At 39.3% G+C, this 19794-nt stretch overlaps 1 pseudogene across 1 annotated transcript; it reads left to right on the forward strand.

Annotated features, from left to right (window-relative positions):
• Positions 1–691: 691 nt before the first annotated feature.
• On the forward strand, positions 692–18775 carry LOC110059597 (uncharacterized; annotated as a pseudogene). The gene is made up of 2 exons (XR_016205528.1): positions 692–10037; positions 10231–18775. The product of XR_016205528.1 is annotated as an uncharacterized LOC110059597 (transcript).
• The last annotated feature ends 1019 nt before the right edge of the window (positions 18776–19794 follow it).

A 19794-nucleotide genomic window follows, 5' to 3' on the forward strand; every position in this document is an offset into this window, starting at 1 on the left:
TCTGTCGCAACGACAAACCATTCCTCTTCATGAATCTTTGGCACCAGTGGTTGGAAGCCTTAAACTCGCCAGCAGCGATGTCATACTGCGGATGTTTAGAAAGTTCCATCGCTTTTAGCCTGATCATGGCCGGTAAAATCGCCAGTCCGTTGTTTCGCTTTTGTGTGATCCAAGCCATCAGATCTTGCTCAAGGCGAGGCCAAGCTGCTTTCCTTCCACGATTCGCACGTTGAAGTCGCGGCATTTTCTCTAGGTTTTCCTTGCTTCTTTGCCAAAGGCGGATATTGCTCTCGGCAATTCCAAACTGTCGCTGGGCTGAGCGATTTCCATGCTGTTCTGCAAATTGTATAACTTTCAACTTCTCCGCTGTGGTGTAACTTTGTCGCTTCGTGTTTTCTGCTGCCATGATTGCCCGTAAGTTTACAATTATTCCAATAAAGATGCTTCAAAACAATTTGTTTTAATCTATCATATTTAAACAGCTGTTATTGGTTAGTTATGTTTTTATTATAACAAAAGTCTTAATCACAGCCTATTAAAACCAAGTTTATTGTTCTTTCGTGTATTCATGCAAATGAGTGTAGTGGTGTAATCAACAAACAAAAGGTTCCGCATATAATGCGCAGTGCAAATTTCGAACTATAAATTTTGGAAAAAAAGTGCGCATTATACACGGGTAAATACGGTAAATGGGTACCAACAAATTTAAAACTAAGGGTAACTAAACCCTGTGATGGACTGGAATGCAAAGTTCATTGCTATACCTCTCAACTCAAATATGTCACATGTAATTTTTCTCACCCTATGAAAACAAGAACTCGAACTTTCAATTCCAATGTGATCAAGATCTAGCAAATTTGTGTGTCAGTTAAGCTAATAGCTTGCTCGTTGTAATGACCGCAGAGAAACACTTTCAAATCATAACAGAAGAAGTTAAGCAAAAAAGCTCTTAGTCCACTAGCAAAGCAGCCTAAAAAAAGAACTTGAAAACAACCTATGGATTGTACAGAATTAAGAAAAATGAAGTTCTCAGAACTTAACAAAAAAAAACTCATAAGGATGACATACATTTTAGATTTATTCTATTTTTGAAAAAGGTATAACAAAATACTTCATAACTGACCTTGGGAAACAAAACTCTGTTTCCAGTGGGGCCAGTCATTAAGTGCATCTTGTTATATGATGATGATGATGATTTGCCTCTTAGCTCCAGCTGAAGCATAGGCCATTGTCCAGTTTAGGTCTCCATCGGCCTCTGTCCTGGGCCGGCCTTCCTAGCATGGTCCAGGTGTGGCCCCACTTCCTCATTTCAGACTCCACGCCCCTTCTCCAGGAGTTCCTTGGGCAACCCCTCTTCGTCTTGCCCTGAGGGTTCCAGCATAGTGCCTTCCAGGTGTTGCTGGCTTTGTTTATCTTGTTGTATAGCTGGAGTTAATTTGAATCTAATGCTCACTCTTATTGGTTGATTTAGGGTCACGTAATCACAATTGCAGTTACAATTGCAAAATTAAAAATTGCTATTACAAAATTATTGCGCGCTTTCCCGCTAACCAGAGATTACTTTTTCTTCTACTTGATTTATTACTTTACATTGAATGTAGCCTGTGTCACAGGCACTTTTTGTGAAAGGAAAAAAATCGTAGACGCTTCTCAGCTTTTTTTTTCTTTAGGGGAGGGTGGCTGTGACACAAGATGTAAATAGTAAATAGTAAATACATGCAGACTACTGTGACACAGGCTACACTTAACTCCAACTATATAACAAAATACTTAATTACTGATCCTTTAGGAAACAGTTTTGTTTCTCCCTCCACCCTCCCTCTCACTTCATCTTGGGAAACATCAACATTCTCAGGAAAACAAAGCTGTTTCCCTCAGGACCAGTAATTAAGTATATAGTACACAATATAGTCTCTATACTGGAGTGACAATACCAGTAAAATATTTGCTATGGTGCGATCCAGTCGTTGCCATTGCCTCCACATCCTGTCTTCCAGATAGGCCTGGAGATCATCGTGGGAGAAGCTGCGCCGCCCTTTGAGGGGGCCTTTCAAATTTGCCCAGGCAGATTCAGCTTCCTGAGTATGAACCCTAGTTACTGGGTCCAGGGACTTATCTGCGTGGACAAAAATGTGATGTCAAGCAATGTGTTTGGACAGATGTTGGTCCAGGTTTCTGTAGGCTCCCAATCATTGGTGTACACTTCACTGCCCGGTTGCAGACTTTTTTCAAGAATCGGCAACAGCATCACATGATCTCAACTCACCACCACTTCATAATAACCCCTTGCAGGCCTCATGGCTGTTGAAATGACTCTAAAGACCCACAAGTCAGGAGCTCTTCATTCTCTGTTGCACTAATAGAGTTAACGATTGTTGATCAGTGAAACTATTTGTCAAAGAAGTCAACCAAATTTGAAAAGGAACAATATCGTAACCAAAACATGTATACTAACTGACCTTTGCTGTTTGATTAAATTTGTTCTTATTGCACTTCACGAGAGCTGTTCCCCCGAACAGAATGAAAGGGTTTGTTGCAATGTCTGCTGAACATGCATCCACCCTTCAGAAAACAGTTCAGACTAGGTTGTTATTTATGGACATAATGTTAGCTGTGGATTTTTGACTCTGGTCCATTGACCAGAAGTTACTCATCATTAAAAGGTCCCCAGAGGGATTTTTGGCCACTTAGCAAAAAAACTGTTGGTTCTGATGCTGAGTTTCTTGCAAGTGCTGCATCTCCTAAAGGAATAGAATTAGTGTCAAACTGGAAACATATTTCAGAATTCCTTTGGAGGCCCTATTAAGGGTTTAGAACGGATATCATTAGTTCTCGGTCTCATCTCCTATGGCCAAGCGGAAGGGCTCACTTTTCAGCTTTAAACAGAATGCATTTTTCGGTAAAAGATTATCCATGGGGTTCCGGGAAGAGTTACTTAGTCTGTGTTTTTAGCAATGACATATCAGAGATATATCGTTTTCTGGACGTTTGGTATATAATAGCAATGTGGTTAGCCTGCAAGAACAAAACACGATCTTCAGGATAGAGGAAGTGAAATCCCAATGATTGCAATTCCCGCAATTATTGTTCCAGTAGTCCCAGCACTATTACTCCATTTAAACTCCAGAAAACGTGCAAAAACTTTCTGCCTGTATTGCTTTGTGGAGTCATGGTTTGTTTTCTTCATTTACATGCTTCTTATATCTGCGTTCGGTTAGATTTTCACAAGATGCAGTATGTATTTCAAAAACTAGAGGCTGAAAATGACGTATGACGTATGACAATGGAATAATGAAACCCATATTGATGGTTTAACATATAATACATGTGTACCCAACTTGCGTGACATGCCACCCAGCTTGGTAGGTGACACAAATGAGAAGGAGAGCTTGAGGGGAGCAAACATGAAGCGTATGATACTGCCATGTGTGCAGCAGGCTACCAAGCAATCTTTTTTACATTTCGTCAAACAGGCAACGTATATTCGCTAGTTCAAATCATTCAGGGAAAGAAGAAGCATGCAGGCTTGCACATACTAAGTACATATTCTGCATGTCTTTAGACTGCTTATGGACTTTTTCTTTCCCGAATAATCATTCTGTAGCTCGTGCTTTAGGCATCGTTTATACTCTCACTAGAAACACCCAGCATTCTAGCGTGCTTGCAGCCCTGCTGATTAGTTATGGTTTAAATTATACAACTCTAAAGTTAACATAGCCTCTCTTTATACTTACCATTGGTATCCGTTGACGTGGACATTTGATCTTTCAATCATTGTCATGGCTTGGTTGCATCCTCCACAGTGGAGCGGATTTGCCAGTAAAGAACGGTTCTTAAGCCAATTTATTACTCTTACTGATGAAGCTTGCCTTAAATCGGTAAATACCTCAGGTCCATGCTTAACATCTTTGATGGAAGATTTTTTATAGTGAGGAGACAGTGAAACACTAAGATTACACTTTGGGCTGAGAGCGTGCTCAGAGAAACGTTTCGGTATAGGAGGTCTTTTAATAAGTAGTTAAAAGACAAAGCCCACCACTCCCACCTCCAGAATTATTTTCAAGAGACGAATGTTTTTTTTGATTTCTGCTATATTTCATGCCTCTTTGTTCTTGCCATGTGGATGATGTGTGAAAACTAGTTCATTATATCTTCACTATATACATAAATATTTTCAGATCACTATTTTCAACCAAAATGTAAGAGAATTTGTACACACCGTCTTACACACTTCACCTAGGCTGTAGTAAGGTGGCAAGTAGTAAAGATCACTTCTGGTGATGTCATAGTGCATGTTCCAGTTAGGCCTTGCATTCTGCTGTGACCCTTCATCATACGAGTTTGAGCCTGCTGTTCACTTTGCATTTTCTTGCTTTTTCAGTGTTTGAACAGTCTAGTTAGGAGATAAAGTACTCAATCATAAAATCTGTTCTAAGATAATTTGAACGATGTAAACATCTACCATGAGCGACACATTTAATTATTAATGTTCAAAATGATAAAATCATTGTTTTTGTATTTTTTAAGCTTATCACCTTTTACAGACAACCTACCCATGCTGAAATTGAACTTTAAATACGGTGTTATTTTGTTTTGTGGTTGCATTTGCAGGCAGCTCTAAAAGCAGCTGAGAGGCAAATATAAGTTCTGGGAGATGTAAAATGGATATAGGAGAAGCAAATCCTTGTCAATAATCAAGCCTATGTCGTACAGAAGTAGAATTAAGTCCCTGGTGTCCTTGAACGGAGCAATTCTTTTAAGGCACGTTGCGGCTACACACGTCATTGCTGTACAGCAAAATCTTAATCTGTTTGAGTTTTGCATACAAAACGGCGTTGTCAGCCTAGTCCCTCGCGGCCAAAGTAGCCACAGTAACAGCTCACCGTAGCTTATCTTGAAGTCCCTATTTTGAAATTTATACAGATATGAAACTTGCCCACTAGTACTCTTGGCTAATGTGGCTAAATCAAGTGTAATGTACATGTACTAGACTAGACTGTGAGGAGTCTCTCTTTTGCTTGAAAATCCGTGGGGAAGAATGCAAGAAAGAACGCATAATAACATGAGCGTGCTGCTCGGCACTCATATATCACGCTCACATGCTCACTTGTTTTGTGTTCTTCCCCATGGATTTTTGAGCAAAAAGAGAGACTACTTGTAGTCTAGTACTAAATCTAACTGCTAGCAGCTTACAATGACACTATTTAGGAAGATCTGCTCACCATAACTCCACTGTGACTGGAAAGGTAGCACTAGCCAGCTGGAGAAACAAATTCAGGTCCTTGGTCAAAATTGCTCTCCAGGTGTATCCATTTTGTCTCAACTGTCTGGTTGTCAGTGGATCCAATCTCTTCCATCAAAGCAGTGAAATGAGCATGGAAGTTTTCGATCTGCTGTGAGAACAACATTACTATATCTTCCTTCTCATTCACATCCTTCTTATCAGGTACCTGCACAAGTGTTTGTATGTTGTTGTGTTTTCTTTTTAGTAATCTTACTTTTACTGTCACTCATGTTTTTTAATTAATGCCAATTTGACTCCTTACCTTTGCTTTCATCGTTGCCAGCAATCTCTGTCTTTCGCCATGCTGTAAGTCATAGTGAGACTTGGCAGCATCATATAGAAGTGTCCTCATGTCCTTTCTCGGAGTCATTGTTTTACACCCCGGAACATGGCATTTTGATGCCTTCATTGGGCCTGAGTGCTGATGTATTTGACATGAGCTCTGAAAAACACATTTAAAGCTTACTAATTATAAATGGGTTAGGTAGATCTTAGGTCCCTAAGCAAAAATTACCTTCATTGATTAAAGGAATCCTAGAATTTAGAGTAACATAAGTTAAGAAAATGCATTATACTTCACTAAATTTTCTGCGATTCGTATTTGTTTAAATTGGTCACATGACACCATATTGTTCATCTGTAGAGAGACGATTCTGCGAATGGATAGCATACATACTGAATGGATAGCTTCATTTCTCAGGCAAATATTTGTTTCAAGAACATCAAATTTCCATGTTGCAACTATCAGCCGATAATTGAATGGCTTGGTGCAAGACCGACGTAAGTGACTTTTTTGGGTGAAAAATGATTTTTTTGTTCAAAAGCGCCCGAATTTTTGCGTGTCGTCTTCAATTGAGTAGAAGAGCATAGCCCGGTACATTTTTTTTAGCTGGTTTGCACTTTGTCCTCTGGAAAAAAAGAAAGAAACATTAGGACAACGGTGACTTCAAAACAATAATACAGGGCCGCAAAACTAAATGGATGAACATAGGCCTTAAAGAAAAATGAGCCTATAACTTGACAGTTACAGTAAAGGTAACATAACCCCACGGCTAGCGTTAGACCTTAAAGCAAACCCTAACCCTTGGCCTAGGGTTAGCATTTACTGTTAGGATTACCGTTTTAGTGCTAGGGTTTAGGGTTAAGGCTAGGGCTAGGGCTTAGGGCTTAGGGCTTAGGGTCTCTAAACACTTTGTGCTAGGGTTAGTTCTATTTTGGTGCTAGCCTAGGGAAAATAATAAAACAAGAAAACGCTTCATTTCATAAACACAGCATGCATGATTGTGAATCTAAATAAAGTCAACGACCAGTGTCTATTAGCGGTGGTTACCTATCTTCTGAGAGTGAAACGTTTTGCAATCAGTGAAAACATGAAACTCGTTTAGAACAAAAAAGAGTTTGCTTTGCATTCTTTCAAAAAAAAAAGTGAAAATCACTAGCGAAATGCGGCATTTCATAGGTGCTACTGCGATGATGTAAAACGTTTTGAAATGCAATGAGCTATAACAGCGCAACTTGCCATCACTTTGACTGCGTAACAAACAACAAATACCTTATGAAACATATTTCGTGAAACGTTTTGCAATCTGTGAAAACATGAAACTCCTTAAGAACAAAAAAGAGTTTGGCTTGCATTCTTTCAAAAAAAAAAGAAGTGAAACTCACTAGCGAAATGCGGCATTTCATAGGTGCTACTGCGATGTAAAACATTTTGAAATTCAATGAGCTATAACAGCGCAGCTTGCCATTACTTTGACTGCGTGACGAACAACAAATACCCTATAAAACATATTTCATGAAATGTTACCACAAGGAATTAATGCTTGACATTCGAAGAGAGACAATTTTTCCGAATTACAGTACTTGAATGGCTGAGTCAATCTGAAATTGCTCCGTCTCTGCGATAATTAAATACCCTGTATATTTGTGAAAACACTGAACTAAATCTAAGTGGGAAAACCGAAAACAAATGGAAAATATATAGCAAAAGGAATGGCATATTTAAAGAAAAAAGACTTACACTGTTGTCTCTTTCTCTCACCATCTTCTAACCTCACAAACGAATCATTCCATTGGGATTCCATGATAATAAAGGCAAGTGATCGAAAGCCGCTAGTCCATAATATGATTGGCGTTTGTTTGCCCCAGTTCCCGAAAGGTCAACTGTCACACTGTAACACAACAATGGTCAACAATCGCGACTTTGGATCAATCATTTCTCTTACATGAAAACATTGGCCATTTTTTCCTAGAAAGAATCGGAGCTTAGGGCTATTTTTGTCTAAATGAAGTAATACATTACTTTTTTCAGTGAAAAAAATATCTTTTCCGTTGATTCTGTTTCAATTAATATTCCGTTGGCTGAGCAAAATGTAAGTTTGTCACGTTTTCCATTGCCGACTGAGATTGACTGACAAGACCTATCGAGATGCATTAAAGATTATTATGGGATATCCCTGAGCAACTTCAACACGGCAAGGCCTACGGGCCGACTAAACAGATTTTTTTAGAGTCTAAAAGCACTTCTTTATTTCCAAATGTTCTGCACAGCAACATTTGGCAAATGGGCCACTTCTCGCCATCGACTCATTTTTTTGCATGAGAAGTGCTTTCAAACTCCTCGCCTGGCTTCAGTGTGCCTTCGATTGCTTAGCGATCTTGGAACAGCAACACATCTCGCTTCTTTGAGATATGCTAGTGACTTACGGGTTTCCGGACTTAATGACGTCCTTTCACCGCCAGGCGGGCGCAAATATGTGTCAAATAAGCGGACTTCATGCAACAGGTGAGGTTTCAACTTGTCTGATCAAAAGCTTGACGTTGTCTTGCACGCCAAAATAATGCAAACACAAGCTTATGTCACAACGTAGTTGAGGAAATTCATTTCCAGATCCCGTCTTTGAGTGAGTAAACTTTCCACTTTGTTTTGTACATCGGGCGAAAAAACAAGGAATACAAACACAGGGCAATGTTTTCCTATTACGTTGGAGACCACATGCAAAAATTTGGGCGCTTTTGAACGAAAAAATCATTTTTCACCCAAAAAAGTCACTTACGTCAGTCTTGCACTAGGCTATTCAATTCTTCAACAGAAACACTATTGTTTAAATAGTGTCAAGAACTGCCAAGATGTGTATGGTGCATATTTCCTTTGAGGCCTTGTTATGGTCAGGAGATAAGATTAAGCTTGTACCCTGGTACGTTGGTGCCACAACCAATCGGGCTGTCGACTTGGGAATAATAGCATTCCGCCGCTTGTTGCTTGACCAGACCACCCTTCTTGATTTCCTTTTTACAGCCATGACATGTGATCTTCTTCTGCTCGTAATTATTGCAGCGGGCTTTGATTTCTATGCGCACTGCAAAATGATCGCAGCCATTGTGTGGGCATCTAACTAGAGCTTTTAGGCAATTCTTTTCATGCCCTCTGGCATGCTCTAGAGTTCCTTTCCACTCACAACGCAGGCTGGAACAGCTCATCTTTACAGTTTTGGACAGCTTGTCTAGGTTTATGTTTATTTGCAAATGGTCTTAATGAAAAATTTCGCGGCAAATCAGACAAAGAGCTGCTGAAGTGGTCGCATTATCTCCCAGAGATACGATTGACCTGAGGCATTTCATACAACCTGAATGTCCACATGCAAGACTCACAGGTTTCATCATCAATTTCCAGCTACAATATTTAGAAAGAAACAGTTATTGAATCTGGATATATTGCTTGGCAGTGTTAAATATTTAATCAGTTCATTTTCAAAACATTAATTCCGTTGTATTTCAAACGGAGAGCTCTTCGATCTGATTCTCTTCTTCTGGAATTCAATGAATGCAGTACAAGCATTTCACTGTCTATTTAAGAGTGAATGTGTCCAAAAATCAAACATTTTCAAAATGTGGTGGCAACAGCCAAAAAATAAATTCTGCTCATATTCTCAGGTTAGGGAGGCCTTAGTGTGAACAAATCACAACTTACTTCATTTGGCTGAATATCGATTTATTTATAAGAAAATAGATAATAACTGAATTCCATCAAAATGGCCCTTTTGGAGCTCAAAATTTAAGATGACGCTCAAAGCTTCACATCACAAAATCAAACAACCTAGACTGTAAAAACTATCAAATCTTGAAAACCAACATCAAAACATATGTTGACAGCAATTTGAGCAATTCTTGTTTATTTATTTACAAAATGTAATTAAATTTATCCAAGCTACTTTTTAACAAACTGAAAATAGGTCAAACAAAATGTGCTATTTAACTGTGTGCTATACGGAATAATTGACTGAAAATCTGGCTTTTGGAAGGCGATAAGTAGTTCTTTTTGATCTCCAAAGGAGTTTTTGCGGAAATGATTCTGAGCGATTTAATCAAATTTGAAAGTTGGATAAAATGTGCCAGTGCGATGGTGCCATTAATTGGCGGGAAATGTACACATGCACACACAAACTCAACTGTTTCGCACTTGAAGTTCAATCTACAATTTATTTAACATAACATCCTCTTACCTTCCTGTCGCTGTATCAAAAAAGAGAGCTTCAGTCCTGAAATTGTTGCATTGTCCACATAAAAGCAAAATGACTTGGTAGAATAGTGCAGGACCACCTCCTGATCATGAGTTGTTTACAAAACGTATTGCGGGGTTTTCTTATTCAAGGTTTCTCTGCACCTGTCTGGTCGTTCGGAAGACACAGTCCTTGAAAACGTCAATAATCCAACTGAGTGCGCTGGTGATCATGACAAGATTGCATCAAACGAGGTATTTTTACATTCAAGTGTTTTCTACATGCTAGAAATTCACCTTAAGGTGTTGGAGTGCAAAGAACATGATTATGCAACTGTATGAACCTATGAGTGAGAACTTCATTCATCTAAGCTCTCTCCTGTACATGTGGTAAATATACACTGGTAATCGTTGTTGTCATTAATGTGGTGTGTTAAAAACTCTAAAGGTCATCCCAATTGAAGAATTCATGGAAAGTCCAATTCTCGAGGTCGAAGGTGATCGAGAGAGCGGCTTATCTTATGACAATGAAAGTGATGTGCCTGGCTCTGACAGTGAAGAGGTATTGTTTGAGTTTTGTTAATTGTATTTATTGTTGTGTTGATACTTGTGTGCAAAAAAGTTGTGAATCACAGTAACATTCATCATAATATTGAATGATTCTATACAAAGTTTGGGAAACCAACCTTTGATAATGCTTAACTGACAATCTAAACATTGTGCTTTTATGAGAGTACAAAGCACGGGAGGTGGAGAGTGCTCTCACCATTAGCTGTCATTTCTTTAATTCATTCATGCACAGTTACTTTCAGGATTCAGATGAGGAAACCACGTAACCTTTGGACATACGTGAAACATTTTCAATACCAGAGCAATATAATTTGTCAGAAATGCCCTCTGATAGTCATCCTCTTCATAGCAGTTCAACATGGACCTTGCTAGAGACTCTAGTTCACCTATTTTACTGGTTTCCTTCCTATCCCTCTATGAGCAAAGAGGCTTTTTCAAGGAACTTGCAGATATGGCATTCAATTTTTCCCGAAGGGAATTGTCTTCCTACATCCTACCAAAGTGATCATTAAGCCCTACCTAGTTCCTGAACTGGTATTTCATGCTTGTGTAAATGACTGTTCTCTTCAGAGGAGAGTACAAAGTACATGCGGAATGCCCTAAATGCAAAGAACCATGCTTTAAACACAGTAATGTTCCATGAAGGATCTTCTGGTACTTGCCCCTTGGCCTGAGACTGGCTAGAAGCTTTGGAACAAAGGACATATTTTATCTACTCCAAAACCACGACAGGGAAAAAGCCTGCCTGGAAACCAAGCAAATGATGCAAGATATCCATGATTCTCCAAAGTGGAAAGAAGCATTTGGGTCAAATGGCAGATTTCAGGGTGACCCAAGAGGTGTTCCATTATCCCTGTCTTAATGGCCTTAACCTGTGGAGTAGAAATAAAACCAATTATTCCATGTGGCCTGTAGTTCTTGGTCAACTTAATCTACCAAGGAGAATAAGAAACCACTTTGAAAATCTTATTCTTGTAGGCATCATCCCCAGCCAGGTAAAAGGAGCAGAGCCTAAACATTTGAACCCTTACCTGGAGGTTCTGGTTGATGAACTTATATACCTAACAGGCTGTAAGCTTTATGATGCTTACCAAAGGGCACCTTTTACTCTGAAAGTTGAAGTGGTTATCTACATCCTAGATTATCAAGGACTGTGGAAAGTTTTTTTCTTAACAGGTACTGGTTCTTTGAGAGGGTGTGCATGGTGTTTGCTAATAGGAGAGTATTGCTAGTATTTGAAGAAGACAGTGTAGACTGGTAACAGCTGATTCTTACCTGTTGAACATGAGTTAAGGAAGGAGAACCACAACATTCCAGTATGGTCAAATGAAACTAGACAGAAGCCAAGTTATGGCAACTTTCAGCAAGACAAGTCTTTTCATGCAGCCTATACACCGTATTCATAAATGGCCACCACGTGGAGCGGCCTAGATTTGAGCGCATGAAAATGAGGCCAGAAAGGCCAAGTGAGTAGATGTGGAGAGCTATTTATGCCGAGTGGTTAGATAAGAAAAACTCAAATTATTTTCAGTTTTCTGTATTTTTCTCGAAAAATTAGACAAAACCAGAGGCCAGTCCAGGTATTTGGTCAGAAGTGCTTTTCAGCATCCCCTAAAATGCCAACGCATTGCTGCGTTCCACTTTGCACTAGGAAAGGATATCGTGAAGAAGAGACCAGAGAGAAGGTATCTTACTTTAAATTTCCAACCCAAGAAAAAACACGAAAGCAGTGGATACATGCTATTTGGAGAGATGAGGGGAAAGATTTTCAGATATCAAGTACAACAAAGGTATGCTTGCGGCACTTTAAGCCGGATGATTTGAAGAAGAGCTTAGATGGTGTGATTTCATTAAGACAAGGGGCTGTTCCTTCTGTTTTCACTTGGAAACGAAGCTCACCTCGCAAGCGACCGCCTCCAACGTCTCGTATCTCCAGTACGGCCACTTCTGTGTCACGGAAGATAAGCAAAACTATCGCTGAAGTTGTTGAGGCTTCCTGTTCGAGGGAAATTGTGGAGGAATCATCCAACTTACATGTCCATACGACAAGCACAGAAAGTCACCTCGCTCCGGAAATGGAAGAATTTCCATCAGCTGTAAATGATTTGCAGTCCAAAGAAAATCAAGAAATTACACGACTGGAGAAACTGTTAGCCGAAACTATTGAAATAAAAGAAAAATTAGAATTGGAGGTGTCATCTTTAAAGCAAAAATTGGGATAAACTCGAAAAACACATGTTTTCATTTGAGAACATCAAAACAGACGACTCATTGTTAACATTTTATACTGGGTTTCCAAATGTGCAGACAATGATGGCTCTATATGAGTATTTAAATCCAGGTGTCAATGGAAAAAATATTAAATACTGGTTGTCAGGCCAAGAAGATTCCCAAAAGGCTGCAGTTGGTAACTTAGTTAAGCAAGGAAGGCCAAGGACTTTGTTACCTCTAGAAGAATTTTTCCTGGCAATGTGCAGACTGAGGCAAGGTTTTGCTGAGGTTCATCTTGCACACTTGTTTAAAGTATCACAGTCTACTGTAAGTAGAATATTTATTTCTTGGATTAATTTTATGTATTTGAAACTTGGCCAGATCAATATCTGGCCCTCCAGAAAAGCTGTGGATGATTCTACGCCTGAGGCCTTTAAAGAGAAGTACCCCAGTACAAGAGTGATAAATAACTGCACAGAGGTGTGCTGCCAACTGCTAAGCAGCCTTTTGTTGAACAGTGAGCTATTTAGCTCGTACAAGAGTCACACCACTCTGAAAGGACTAATTGGAATTTCCCCTAAAGGGTCAATAACATTCATTGGACAGCTATGCACTGGCAGTATATCTGATAAAGAAATAGTGGAACGCAGTGGTTTTTTGAAACTACCCTTTGAAAATGGAGACTGTGTAATGGCCGACAAGGGTTTTACAATTGAAGATGTGCTTCCCCTGGGAGTGACCCTTAATATCCCCCCATTCCTTGGAATGTCTGATCAAATGTCTGCTGAAGATGTTATCAAAACACAGGAAATTGCAAGTTTGCATATCCATGTTGAAAGGTCCATCAACAAAGTAAAGAACTTTTTAATATTTGACGGGGTTATGCCATTAAGCCAGTTTGGAATAGTAAATCAAATGTGGTGTGTGTGCTATGCTTTGTAATTTCCAAGATCCTATCATTAGTGTTTAGTGAACATTTGGTACTTCATAATAGTTACATACCTGAACAGCTTGCATTTTGAGCAGCACAGGCAAACTTATACGTACAATTAATGCCAGGAAAAAAAAGGAATTTGAATGGTCACTTCCAAGGTGGTTTTATTGAATCAGTACCATATATTAAAGTAGCAATGTTGTTTTCATCCAGGACAGTGATTTTATTTGAGCAAAGAGATGCTGTTTATCATAACCCCTTTGTATTACCCTGTCACAGAACCATGTAATTGTAAAGATTGAAGGCAGGTCAAAATGGGAAAGCAGAGAAAACTGTTGTCATGGATTTAAATTGTAAGCTGGTTGCATTGCATTATGACTGTTTAGGCAATTTTGACTTGCAGACTTTCATACAATTGACAAAGTCTTGTAACAGGGTCATGCAGAGCCAAGCACTTGTTGAACTTAAAAATAATCCACACCTTTTTCTCTGACATAATTATCAGTGTAAAAGTTATATAGCATCGTGATTCCATTATTGTATTATCGACATCATTTTCACGCATGCACTTGGAAAACAACAGAGTTTTCCCATCTTAAACTTGTAATTAAAGTCAATAGAAATTAGAAAAAAGGAAATTGCAACAATATATTTATTGCCTATTGAGGCAAAATGATATGAAACCTTGATTGGGAACACAATGAAAACCCCACAGGAAAATTTTATTGTTTTGTTCGAGTGGTTTGTGCAATAAATAAAACTAATGATTTACAGCAAAGCAATACCATAAACAATACCCAAACCATGGAGCAATAGCTAACCAAGTAACATACTTTTGTATGGTAGAGTTTCAACAACACCAAGATATACCAAAAAATGGGAGTTGACTTGACAAAAAAGAAAAGCATAAAAATGAAGGCCCAGATAACTAGAATGAATATATGTGCCTGCAATGAATGAGCTATTTACAAATTGATTTGTGCTGTTTCCTTTCAATGATCATAAAGCCAGAACATAAGCTGCTAAAAAATTATTTACCTTTACTGAAAAATGAGGAAAGCAAATAGCCTCCAAATGATCTAATTGTGTGTGATTTACAACAAGGAACCCGAGAGTCTGACATACTTTCATTGAGTTGTGTAAGCCAATAAGAAGCCAAAAATGTTATCATAGGCTTCTGAATGGATAGTCTGCATGCATGAAAGAATGTAAACTAATTAAAAGTGGTTACACTTTTGGCCTTCGTGCCGTAATTTAGTTTTGATTTAACATTTTTCAAACCAGTTTAATTTTTCTTTTCCATTTTTCATATTCACTAATTGAAGCAGAGGAAATGACAAATCAAACTGCTTTGCAAAATTCTAAACCTAAACTAAATTGTAAATACAACATTGACAATTAGTAGTAATACTTACTTTACAGACTGAATAACACCCGAGTAAAAATCCCTGAAAACTGGCAGTTACACTGACTTTGATGCATGCTTAATAAAGTGGGTAAGATAATACGATGAAAGCTTTTGCCTTAATTCTGCCCAGTAATCAGGTTCAAATACAATCCTTTCCACACAAATTCCTTTCTTGGTGTATATAATGAAATCACACCAGGATGCTCCAGTTACTCCCATCTGGCCTTGAACTTGGACAAAGTAGGCATGATCTCTCTTGAGCTTGCAGTGTCCATTGAGAGCCTCACAACAAAATGAAGGATCTTCGAAAGCTTCCAACACGAGTGTTCCGCACGGGCAGCTTAAAGACGGCAGTCTGTTCTTTTGTATGGCAGCATGAAAATGTAAAAAGTTAGCGCTCGCATAAAATGTCAGGCGCGCCTTTTGGCGGGAAATTTGTTAGTGTGACGAATGTTGCAAATAAAATCAAGTGGTTATTTTTAACGTCAAAGCCCATTTAAAATTGTTTTGTTTGGGAAATTTGCGTGGTGAAATGTCTTCACGGAAATGTTACGTTTGTAACAGCAAAACAACTGCCTGTTGGCTCCGTATTTCTGAAGAAATCGTGGAAGATGTACGGAAATGCTTCAACGTCAAAGAAATTGAAAGCCAGCAAGACCTATGTGCTTTGTGTAGACGAAATTTAACTTGGTGGTGTGAAGGCCCAGCAAACGCCAGCAAATATTTCGTTTCAGTCAATTCAAGAGGACAACCCTGTATTAACAGATCGACAGTAGCTGGAAAAAATCGCAAGACTGCGATACTGCGAAGCACTTCGCTTTCCCATGAGTTATCGCTTCTTGTTACTTTGCCTGAAGACTTGTTTTTGTTTATCGCTGGGTTTCTCAGCGTGTCAGACGTTTCAAGGCTGTGACAGACTTGCAGCTATGCAAATCAAATTTGCCAGGTCAACATCCTCTGGAAACTCTTGTTAAGACGCGACTTCCCCGAACAGCTGAGTCATCTCGACAAAACAGTTCTTTCCAACTCTTTTCTTTCTTACAAAGTTCTCTTCAAGTCTAAACACTCATGGGAAGGTCATCATGCAGCGATTTCCGACCGTGTTAAAGAGCTCGCTTCAAAGGAAATAAAACTGTTGGAGGAAAACCAAGTTGCCCAACATCGCTTTAGCAACCTAAAAGCAAAGCTTCAATCACTCCAGAATGATGAAGATCCAAGAACGCCAGTCACCAAACTACAAGAGCAGGTAAATTAAATTTCATCAGTCTATAGCATGCAGAGCGGCTACAGCATGTAACCAGATATGTGACCCTATTTTGGAAAAAGAGGTTAAAGGTGAAAAGAGAAAAACGTGTTTATTCACGTTTCAGACCAAAACGCGTTTAAACACCGTTTAAACGGGCTAAAAAAATGTTTAAACCCATTTACAAAATGTTTTAATGCATTTTTCCTTTGGCGAATGTTTTCTTTAAATGACCGTTTAAACGCAATAATTTATTTAACAGTAAAGCTGTTATGACATTATTCAGCATTAACATTCCCACGCCTTTTGAAATCATGGCATTAGAATTATTATGCCAAGCTGGTTTACTGGATGGTATGGAAAACTTATTTTCGCCATCATTCTCGGTCAAAGTGGAAACTTATTGTTTGGTGAAAATACAAAATAATGATATGAACGCTTCTTAATATCGTACTAAAAATGTAGTGTAAGTTATGGTCTATACAGTGAGCCAAATGCACGAGTCTTCAGCGACAATACACAATTAACAAATAAAGAAGCCCCGACTGTGCTCTGTTCTGTTGTAAAGCACGCAGGAAGCGGTAGAGCACGAAAGAAGTGTAGGGGAAAACACGAGATGTAGTCGAGTGTTTTTCCCTACTTCTTGAGTGCTCTACCGCTTCCTAAGTGCTTTACAACAGAACAGAGCACAGTCGAGGCTTCTTTATTTGTGTTATGATAAAGAATCAGATAATTTCCCCACGCATTCGGCTGAATTTTCAAACCAAACTTTATTTTCCAAACGAGCAAAAGTGGCGTCAACCGGGCACTGTTCTCTGATAAAGCACGCTAAAATAAGCCAATCACAATCCTTGTTAGAATTGTTCAAATGATTTGATTGGCTAACGAAGCGACAGCTGTCAATCACAAACTGGACTTCAGCTAAGCTTTCGGTTTCGAGAAGTTTGAGCGGCTTTCCAGAAGAATGATGCCTTCAAAGTTCGCTTTTAAGTTAATTTTTAAATACGGATCTCAAGGCAGGTACCGTATTTACCCGTGTATAATGTGCACCCGTATATAATGCGCACCCTGATTTTCCGGACAATTTTTGAAAAAACAAAAAAATCGTTGTTCAACAAAAGACAAACATTACAATGAGTATATTCCATTGCAACAGTTTAATAACATGAACTTTTAAGCTTACAATACTCAGGTAATTTGTGTTGACCTGCCGGTAAACTTTCCTGAATCACAAAGCAGTTTTTTACAACAGTTTCGAAGTGAGCGATAATTTTAAGATTGTTAACAGTACCTCAAAATCCGTAAAAATCCTCTGACTCTGAGTCAGATGCGAAGAGCTCCTCTACAACCTCATCTTCTAAAATAGATTCATCATCTGAAGAACTGTCGAAAACACAATCATCCTCGGAACCATCCAGAGCATTTGTGATTCCACACTTTAAAAAAGATCTCGCGACCATTTCTCGTGGAATATCACGCCATGCTTCGCCGATCCACTGGCACATGAGTTCTTCGGATGGTTTCTTTTGTCTTCCAGTTGCTGTCAGTTCATGGGTTCCCTCAGCCATCCATGCCATCCACCTTTGCCTGACTCTGTCCTTAAAAAGTTTGTTTAAACAGACATCTAGAGGCTGCAGTACTGAGGTGAGCCCGCCAGGAATTATGGCCAAATCCGTGTTCTCCGATTTCAGCAAACGTTTCACTTGCTCCGTCTTGTGTGCTTCAAAGGAATCCAACACAAGTAGACTTCTTCGCCGACTTAGACCTCCAATTCGACAACGCCAAACTTTTTCAATCCAAATTTTCATGATTTCGCTGTCCATCCAGCCCTTTTCTTGGACAGCAACTACAACGCCATGTTTGTTTTGGATCTTTGGCATGGTCTTGCGCTTGAAAATGACCAGCGGTTTCAGTTTGGAGCCATCTCCTGTGCATGCCAAAACGACAGTCAGGCGGTTCTTTTCATTTCCTGTGGTTCGAATCTTCACTGTTTTATCGCCGATTGTGCTGACAGTTCGATTTGATGGCATGTCAAATTGAATTGGACTCTCATCCATGTTTGCCACAAGATGAAGAGGATAGTTGTGGGCTCTTCGCTGCCTGATAACAAACTGGTGAAACTGCACGATTTTCTCTTCGTAGTCCCGTGGAAGACGTTGGGCGAGTGTGGTTTTCTGTCGCAACGACAAACCATTCCTCTTCATGAATCTTTGGCACCAGTGGTTGGAAGCCTTAAACTCGCCAGCAGCGATGTCATACTGCGGATGTTTAGAAAGTTCCATCGCTTTTAGCCTGATCATGGCCGGTAAAATCGCCAGTCCGTTGTTTCGCTTTTGTGTGATCCAAGCCATCAGATCTTGCTCAAGGCGAGGCCAAGCTGCTTTCCTTCCACGATTCGCACGTTGAAGTCGCGGCATTTTCTCTAGGTTTTCCTTGCTTCTTTGCCAAAGGCGGATATTGCTCTCGGCAATTCCAAACTGTCGCTGGGCTGAGCGATTTCCATGCTGTTCTGCAAATTGTATAACTTTCAACTTCTCCGCTGTGGTGTAACTTTGTCGCTTCGTGTTTTCTGCTGCCATGATTGCCCGTAAGTTTACAATTATTCCAATAAAGATGCTTCAAAACAATTTGTTTTAATCTATCATATTTAAACAGCTGTTATTGGTTAGTTATGTTTTTATTATAACAAAAGTCTTAATCACAGCCTATTAAAACCAAGTTTATTGTTCTTTCGTGTATTCATGCAAATGAGTGTAGCGGTGTAATCAACAAACAAAAGGTTCCGCATATAATGCGCAGTGCAAATTTCGAACTATAAATTTTGGAAAAAAAGTGCGCATTATACACGGGTAAATACGGTAAAGGTTTATAGTCCAGAGGAATCCGGCCGTATTGTGGCTCATGAAAACCAGCACTTTTCCAGTGGAAATTACGAAACGCGGAGCTCAAAGCTTGTGGATGAAAATGCGAAATGCCGGGTTGAATTTGAAAGGAGCTACAGTTATTTATGGCTTGTAGCCGCATGAAGCAAGATTGCCCGAACTAGCGTAAAAGTCAGAAAGACTTAACGGCTCCCACTGGTTCTACTTCGAGCACAGAAGAGAATATCAGAGCAAGTTTTGCACTGACCACTCGTCGGTTTACTTCGCTGAGATGACTGGAGAACGAGCGTTACTACACTGCATGTAAGTGTTGTTTGAGCAAATGAGCATTTTTAATTGTAAATTTACAAAAAAAGCTTCTCATCCTAAACAGAGACAGTTCAATTGTTTTCTGTCGTTGTTTTACTTCTTAGTATAATTTCTGCCTTCGTAACAAAATTAATGTCTTTATCGAAGCACTGTTTAGGTTGAGAATTTGTGCATTTCGCTACAGCTGTACATGTTTTGTCAGCAGGAATCTAGCAAAACTTGTTATTTTGGTACAGTTTTAACACTACTGTTGCTAACAATGGTCTCTGTGAGCCATATTTACTGCAGAAAAATAGCTCGCTTCCAGTGCGTTTGTCTGAGTCACAAGGGATGTTTAATTTGGGTCCAATTTGTCAAAATTCCGAAGCAAAAATTTGGAAGCCAACTTACCGTCATCAACCCGTGTTCTGTTCTCTGATAAAGCACGCTGTTTCAGGCAATCAGAGCGCGCGTTA

This window comes from Orbicella faveolata, unplaced genomic scaffold (genome assembly GCF_042242905.1).
Source record: "Orbicella faveolata isolate gen_17 unplaced genomic scaffold, um_ofav_v1 contig_12, whole genome shotgun sequence".
NCBI lineage: Eukaryota > Metazoa > Cnidaria > Anthozoa > Scleractinia > Merulinidae > Orbicella > Orbicella faveolata.